Here is a 9121-nt window from a genome sequence, read left to right on the forward strand (position 1 = left end):
AGTAGTGTATGTCTTGTACGTACTCTAGTTTATCTTTACTCCCCTCTCAATCAGTCTCATTTGAGGACGAATATTCTTAAGGGGGAGATATTGTAATACCCCATATATTTCTAAGATAGAAAATAAACCATTGTTCCTATGCATGAAACCTCCTATCCTATGATTTATATTTGCATACATGAATTTTGATGAGTAACCTAGTGATAATAGAGCTTATGATATATTGAGCATGTTCATAAGAGTCAGTTAGAGTAAGCCAAGCTAAGAACTTTTGAATCCACCAAGTTTTCGTGTATGATTTCACATAGGTCATCTTTGAATGAGTATAACTTGGTTTATAGGTGGTATTTTGGAATATTTATACCCTTCAAATTGTATAGAATTGAATAAGCTTTCCGTCGATACCAAATTCACCTAAAACGGTCACCCAGTGAAGAAGTTATGGCGATTTAAAGTTTCAGCAGTGTCATTTCAATCAGTGGCGCGTCGCACTATAAGCCAAAATGACATTTGTCAATTTCCAGTGTATCTTTGCGATTCCAGCGTGTTGCGGTGAGTTTTTAGGTCACAAACGGGTGGCAACACGATGTCTCCACATCGCGCAGGGCCCAAATTGGGTAATTTTCACAGAAATTTAAATGAGGCATCTAGAGGGGTATTTGGGTCATCTTTCCACCCCTATATATTCCATAAAAATGGAATTTAACCCAATCCAACCATATTATACTCTCTTTTCTCAAAATTCTCTCAAGAACCCCATAGGGTTTTCATAGGAGCTTCAAGATTCAAAAGACTTCACCGTTAATTTTCACGGATCTTCTAACTAAGGTATGCGTGTGTTCATTCATAGAATCCTCTCATCCATGAAGTCCAAGAATTCTACTTTAAACTATATGCCATTCTTGTTATGTTTTTATTTAATTTTTGATCTTGTTTATGTGTTGAATGATGTCAAGACAGAATCTTTATCGATTTGTATGAAACTAGGATGGCACGCTAGTTAAAATATATGAACTTTAGGTGATATGACTTGTTGAATTCATGAATAAACCTAGACCAAAAGTGGTACATCTAAGGTGTTTTATCAAATTCCTTAGGATGATAGAATTCATGTTCTATGATTCAATAGTGCTTAAATGACAAGTCCACGTTCTATGCTCTATGATTTCACATGAATTTCACGTTATTGTTATATGTTGTTGTTGTGATATGGAATGAGAATGATATTGAAGCTATGCAAGTATATACACGTTGTATGCATTTCATTCCATGTATAAGAAGTTGATCATCATGTGTAGTATGAAATCTCTACTTATGATTTTGTGAATTGTGGACTCCATTCTTATGATCAAGTCAGTCATATGTGTCAGTTTCCTTCCATCTGGAGGTATTCGTACCTGAAAAATATAGTTGTGTGCCTAGAGCCATGTCATGTTGTCACGATAATCTCAGTCAAGCCATGATCTATAGAACTCAGTAAGTCATATGATTTAGGAAACCTCAGAAATCTCATGATCTCAGTAAATTCTCAGATAGTAGTACTATTTTGTCAGTCAATGGAAGTCAGTTACTCAGTCCATGCACAGTCAGTAAATTATGATCAGTCTCTTCAGATGGGAGTAGGAGTTAGCACCGAGTGAACCCAAGGATGGGTACTCACCATTATATAAGGGTGTGATTCTTAGCAGTCATCCTTACATTTCTAAACTATGTATCCAGCATAGGTTGAGACATCGTAGCCTACTATATGAGGGTGGATGAGGTGGCTTAACTTGTTATATGAGGATTCCCACCATTCTCACTAGAGTTACCTGTTATATGAGGGTTGTCCACATGTTGTACTTACCAGTGACACGGTATTGATACCCTTTCAATCAGGGCAAAAATTGGACCCCAGCTTAGCCATAATGGCACATATGGGGAATGCCTGTTAAACAACTACCTCCCACAGTTTCAGACTCAGTCTTAGTAAAAGAACTCAGATAGTTCTTCAGATATCAGTATACCAGGACTGTCAGATACAGTCAGATTCAGTTATAGTACGGAACTCAGATAGTTCCGCGAGATTCAAGACTGTCAAACACAGTCGCCCATGTTATCAGAGCTACAGTTTCAGTCATGTCAGGTATCAGTAAACTATGTATTAGCGTACAGATCTAGATATCATGTACTCACGATCTCAGTTACTATGTATGTATATTTGTACTTTTGCGTTCATATTAGTCAGTCAGTTAGCATTATTCATGTTTGTAAGCTGTTTGTATTTAGCCTACCTCACTCGTATACTTAGTACTTCAGTTGTACTGATGCATTTACACTATGGTGCTTTCTTTTCATGTTACATCATAGGTTCAGAGACATGAGTTCCAAACCAACAGTAGCAGTCGTGATCCAGTATACAGAGTTGCAGTGAGTCCTCTTCATTCGAGGACTATATGATCTGATTCATTTATTATTTTAGTTAGTTTTTTTATTGATGGAGTTAATTGGAGATATGTTCCTTCAACTCTTTATACAGACAGTACTTAGAGGCTTTCAGATTTAGTTCAGATTTATTTCAGACTTCAGTTGTTTTGGGTATTTTTCACCCACACGGATGTTATGTTTTGATAGATCCTTTATTCAGTTGAACCTTATGGCCTTTATGTTCATGTTTTCCACATTATTACATGTATATTATGCAGTGTACAGGTACAGAAATCAGTCATGGATTAGTTTGTGGTCCTTCGGGGTCATAAGCACCATGTAGCATTCTGGATCAGAAAATCAGGGCGTTATAGTTCTACACTGAACTGGGTGACTATATCTAATAGTCCTGAGTATGTAGAACTGAACTGAGTTCTGTACTAAGACTGAAATTGAAACTGAAACTGTAGGAGGTAATTATCTAACTGACATGCCCTTCTCCGAATGGATTGGGGTCCAACCTATAACCCCAGTTGGAAGGGTGTCAGTACCGTGCCATGGGTACTAATATTGGCTGTATGGATCCACTATACTGATGTATTGTATTGTCCCGAAGCACTAAGGGTGTCAAGCCTGAACTGACGGGTGACCTCTGCAAGAAAGTCAAGCCTAAACTGATGGGTGACTTCTCATATCTTACGCTGGCTACATAGTTTTGGAGTATAAGGACTGCTACTAACGACTTTACCTATCTGATGGTGGAGTCATCATCCCTGTACTCTCTTGGTGCGGAATCCTACTCCCAACTAAATAGACACTGAACTAATTTCTAGACAGCACTAGGCTTGGCTGAACTGTTACTGATTATGCTGTCTAGCTGAACTGAATTCACTAGGTTCCATTGATTGACGGAATTCTATTGAGTTCTATTAACTAATGGGTTTACTTAATGTCTGAACTTCATACTGAACTAAGACTGTGACTGGGTACTGAGTGCTACTATTTGTGATACTACCGAGACTATTCTATAACTACTGTAGCTCTAGGTAAACAGTTAACTTTTTGGGTATTGAATACCCCCAGACTCGATAGGATGAAAAGAAAAGCATACCATAACTTGGAAAGCATAACCATGTGCACTTGTCTCTATCTCATTCATAGTGACATTTCATCAAACACTTGTAAGATATGAACTTACACATAAGCTAGCATGACATAATTTTTCCCTTTTAGTTCACATGAGCAATTCATCAAGCACTTGCGAAAATATAATCTATACACGTGATACTAAGCAACATGTAGGCATCATAATTTCAAATCCCAATTGACAATTTCAAGGGTTCAACATAAATTCACATAATACTAAACACATGATAAATAATTTCACATGATACTTGTAATAACTCATGGTTTAGAAATTTAAATAACATCAAAATCACAAATTCATTCAAAATCCAACATGGAATTCATAAATCATTTAACTTATAGTTTAAAAGAGTTTCTTGAACTCCAAGAGTGGAAGGAAACCCTTGGATTTTCACTTCACATACCCTGAGGCTTGAATTAGTTAAGATTTATGGTTCTTCCTTTAAGTTTGACTCTTTAATTGGAAGCCCTAAGGTTTTTTTTCTTGAGTCATTTGAGAATAAAGAATGGATTTGGCCTCTAAAGTGGCTTAATCTCATGTTTTGGGGGCTGATATAAGGTGGGAAAATACCCATTTACCCCTCTGGATGCAGGCTTCTAATAACTGAAAACGTGCCCAGTAACGTGCAGCCTGACGCACTGCATCGATGAGATCAATACTATGGCTGGTGCACTATGTTGAGTCTATGTCAACTCATAGGAATTTGACACTGGGATCTAGGAAAAACATTTATCAACGCAATAGGTAATGTGGCGCATCGAGATAGCATTGATCCACTGGTTTGAACTTCGAAACGTGCCTCAAAAGATGTTCAAAAAAATCCAAAACTCGCCCGAGAATGCCTACTGACATTCTGAATCATGAATCAATATTAAGATCAATTTTTTAATGTCATAAGGGTCATGAAATAGGATCGCCAACTTATGAAGGCTAAAATACTTTTAAGTATAAACACTTAGCTTAAATTTCTAAGTCTGGGACCCCTTTTCTAGCCTTAACGGATTGAATTAAGCTTAGGATTTTATGAGATCTTACAATATCTCCCCTTGAGAATATTCGTCCTCGAATAAGTCTAACTAAGCTAAGAAATACTGATAGACTAAATTTATATACTGAACACGCACAATTGAAGCATGATTACTTGACTGAAGTACTGATATACTGAGATTTTATACTGAATATTCATAACTGAAGCATGACTGAGTTCTGAATACATGACACATGACTGAGCAGTTTCATGAAGGTATATGTGATACAAAATGCTATGCAACTGAACCAATACCGAGTTATAAAGGTAATCTGAGCATGGAACTGAATAAATTCAAGAAAAACTATTACCTTAAGATGATTCTGAGTTTGCAGAGAAGAGATGAGGATACTTGATCCTCATATTTGTTTCTGCTTCCCAAGTAGCTCCCTCAATGGGCCGATTCTGCCAAAGAACTTTGACTTGAGGGATTTCTTTGTTCCTCAATCTGTGAATCTTATAACCAAGGATTTCGACTCGAACCTCTTAGTAAGAGAGACTATTTTGAACATCTGCAGCCTCTATAGGGACTACAATTGCTGGGTCACCTTTGTATTTATTTATCAAGAAGACATGAAACACTGGATAGACTGACGTTAAGTCTGAAGGCAACACAAGCTCGTAAGCCACCTTTCTGAAACGACTGAGAATTCGGTAAGGATCGATATATCGGGAACTAAGTTTCCCTTTTATGCCAAACCTATTCACTTTCTTTATAGGAGAGATTTTCAAATATAAATAGTCACCAACCTCAAACTCGAGGCCCTTTCTTCATGTATTTGCGTATGATTTCTGTCGGCTCTGAGCTGTCTTAAGCCTTTTCCTAAACAACTGAACTTTCTCTAAGGTATCAAATACTAAGTCAGGACCTACCACTATGACCTCACCTACTTCAAACTAACCAATGGGAGATCTGAATCTCCTCCCATAAAGTGCCTCAAACGGAGCCATCTGAATGCTGGAATGGTAACTGCTATAATACACAAACTCAATCAAGGGCAAGTTGTCATCCCAAATACCCTTAAAGTCAATGGCACACGCCTTTAGCATATCTTCCAAAGTATGAATGATCCTTTCTGCTTGCCCATCTGTCTGAGGATGGAAGGCTGTATTGAGTTTAAGCCCAGCAATAAACCGAAACAGAACAACCGGAATGGTTTTACCAAAATCGAATTTGGTACCGAAAAGAATGTCCAGTGTATTATACTGAAACCGGTACCACCAAAAAATATGGTCCTCCACCCTGGTCCGATTGTCACCGGTGCGGTACCGTGTTGGACCAGTGCGGTACCGTGTCGGACCGGTACGGAAACTGGAGTTCCGACGTTTTACTGTTTGCATCTCACTGTTTGTTTAATTTTTTATTAATGTTATGACTTTTATAATAAAAGAATATATGTATAGTTATAACATTTACTTTTTAACTTTAAAAAAATTAAAAGTATATAGTTATTTTAATAATTTAAATTATTTTATTAATATAACTATAAAGTTATGCTAAATAAAGTTAACATCAACTTGATATTTAATTTTTAAAAAAGTTATAAGTTTAACTCATAACATTAACTTTTTATTACATAACCTTAGAAAAATTTATATTTATTCAAATCTAATACATTACGTTGTACATTTATTATAAATATTAAAAGAGAATCTAATCTACGCAGCCACCTTCTAGGAAGGGTTCTGTTTGAATTAGATTTGTACTCTAGAATCTTAATATTTATAATGTCCATAATATTCTATACGTAAGTTATCTATTTTTATATTTTTTGGAATTGGTCTTTTTCCTTGTTATTCTATTTCTTCCATTCCATCATCACTATTCTCCTCAAATATTTCATCTATTTCGTCTTCAATCTGGGGTGGTAATTTTGGGAGCCCAAAATTTCTTCTTTAGTCATTAATCCAATCTCTAAATAATACCAAAATTTCCAAACTATCCTTCGCCAATGAATATCGATGATCTCCAATCACAAATCTTCCTGCACTAAAAGCTTGCTCCGATGCGAGTGAAGAAGCTTGACTTGCTAGCAAATCTCGAACCACCCTTGATTGTTTTGGAAATTATCTGGTACTGGTCTTCCACCATCCTAAAAGTTGTTGTCCATTTGCATCTCTAATACATTCCCAGTCCTAAGAAATATATGAATCAAAATCATTACTGCTACAACATTGAAGACCAAGTTCTTCACCCATCTCATCATCTAAATCATTATATCTATGTCTAAAAGTAGGATGTTTGACTGGTGCAATATTATGTTCCATAACTTGATACATTTTATATAAAAACCTGGCTTTAGGAACTATGCTAGCACAACACGTTTCAACCGATGGCCTTTCATGAGGTTCAATTTCTAAATTGGTGTAAATTTTTTGAACCATCATAATTACACCATGTTCTTTGTAAAATGGGTTGAATAAAGTAGCTGTCAAATAAATTTGTGAAATCGAAAAAAAATATTTTTTAAATTTGTCAATCATAGAGTCAATTGCCTCTTTGTAAGGACAAATTTTTTTATAATTAGCAAGTACGTTAGACATAGCAGTAATATTTACTAAAACAGAAGAAATAGTTGGAGTATATTATGCAGACACTGTGTTCGTAGCTTGATAAAAAGTTTTCAAAAATTTGCAAAGTTCTTCTACTTCAATCCAATCATCATAACCTAGCCTTAAATCATTAGTCATATTAAATGAATTTTAAAGTAATTGTATAGGTTCACGAAGCATTTAATACAAAGAATTCCATTTAGTAGGAATTTCTCTTGGAATTTTTCTAAATGGAAGGTCACATTTTTTACATTGATATAAAATCATCTATTATAGCCTTTTTTTATTTTTAAAAATAAAACTACATGCAATGTGAACCTTATAACAACAATCTCCAAATAACTCAACACCATCATGTACTATCAAATTTAAAATATGTGCAGTACATCTAACATAAAAATAATCATTATCCATGGGACATAGTTTAGTATTTAAAAAATCAATGGCTTTCAAATTATTAGAAGCATTATCTAATGTACATGTAATAGTTTTATCAATAAGTCTAAAATATTTTAAGCATTCCGCTATTGTAAAAGATATATATTTACCAGTTTTAATTTCGTCAACATATTTATAAGCAATAATTCTTTTTTGCATGTTCCAATGGTGATCAATCCAATGAACCATGACAGTAAAATAATCATTACCGATAATACTACGACCCATATCAGAAGTAATAGATACTCTAGCATCAAATTTACTAAATAAGCAACGAAGAAAATGACAATGTTCACCTTGAAATTTAAAAATATTATTTTTAATTGTATTTCCTGAAAAACCTTTGAAAGAAGGATTATATACTCGTTGAATATAATGAATAAAACCGGGATGCGAAGGAAAACTGAATGACAATCTCACAACAGCAACCATTTTTGCTAGTTCTTCTCTATCTACATCTTCATTATATGTCAATGTAGAACTTGAGCTAGCTGGGTTAAACTTATCTAACCGTGTTTGAACCATATTACCTCCCACAGATTCTTCCGTCAATGGTGTACCACTTTTTTTTGCCTTAGCCTTATTATCTAGACGAATAAATTCTGTATTACATTTCCTCAAATGCGCAGTAAGCAACCCTGTCCCACCATTTTTCCCCTAGTCAAATGACTCTCTTACATTTATTGCAAGTAGCAGTATTTTTTTCCTTATCTTGACTCATAAATTGCCAAACTAAAGACCGTTTAGGACGTTTAGTACCTTTGGCCCTACTAAATTCCATTAAAGGGGGAAGTACATCATCGTCTTTTGGTATTTTCGTAACCGGAATAGTAGGGGTAGGGGTTTCACCGAACTCTTGTACTTCTATATCATCTTCTTTCGGTAAGTCTTCCTCAAAATTATTATAACGCCTACTTAGTGTCTCATGGTCTAATTCCATACCTGCACCAACATCAAAACCATTAGATTGTGATAAAGAATTTTCATTAAATCTAGGCGATAATAAACTAGTAGTAGCATTATTTTTTTATTTCTACGAAAAATCTTACCAAAGATTGGTCTCTTACCACTACTTTTATTTGCATCCATAATTAAATTTAAATATAATTAAAATGTTAAAACAAGCAATATAAATATTATAAATCAAAAAATAAATGTAATACTATAAGTAAACAAATATAGATATTAAAAATAAAAAATATAGAGATTAAAGTTGGAATGAATATATCGAACGTCTGCGTAAAATCAGACGTATACCAAATGCCGTAATAGAAATATGATAATTGAAGCTTGTAGTATCTTTAAAAAAATCCACAACTCCAATTAATACAAAAATTATAAATATTGAGTATGAGAACATTAAGATTTAAGATTTAGAGAGTATGAGAAATTAAGAAATTTATGAGAAAAAAAAATTAATTTAAAAGGATATTTATAGTAGAAAATTAATGGTGTAGTGGACTAATTGGGAGGGGGAGGCACAAAATAGCCGTTGTCCTCTTCAACAGCTATTTTTACAACGGTCAACAACGGCCAAAACCAAAAAAAAA

This window comes from Capsicum annuum, chromosome 5, assembly GCF_002878395.1.
Source record: "Capsicum annuum cultivar UCD-10X-F1 chromosome 5, UCD10Xv1.1, whole genome shotgun sequence".
NCBI classification, from domain to species: domain Eukaryota; kingdom Viridiplantae; phylum Streptophyta; class Magnoliopsida; order Solanales; family Solanaceae; genus Capsicum; species Capsicum annuum.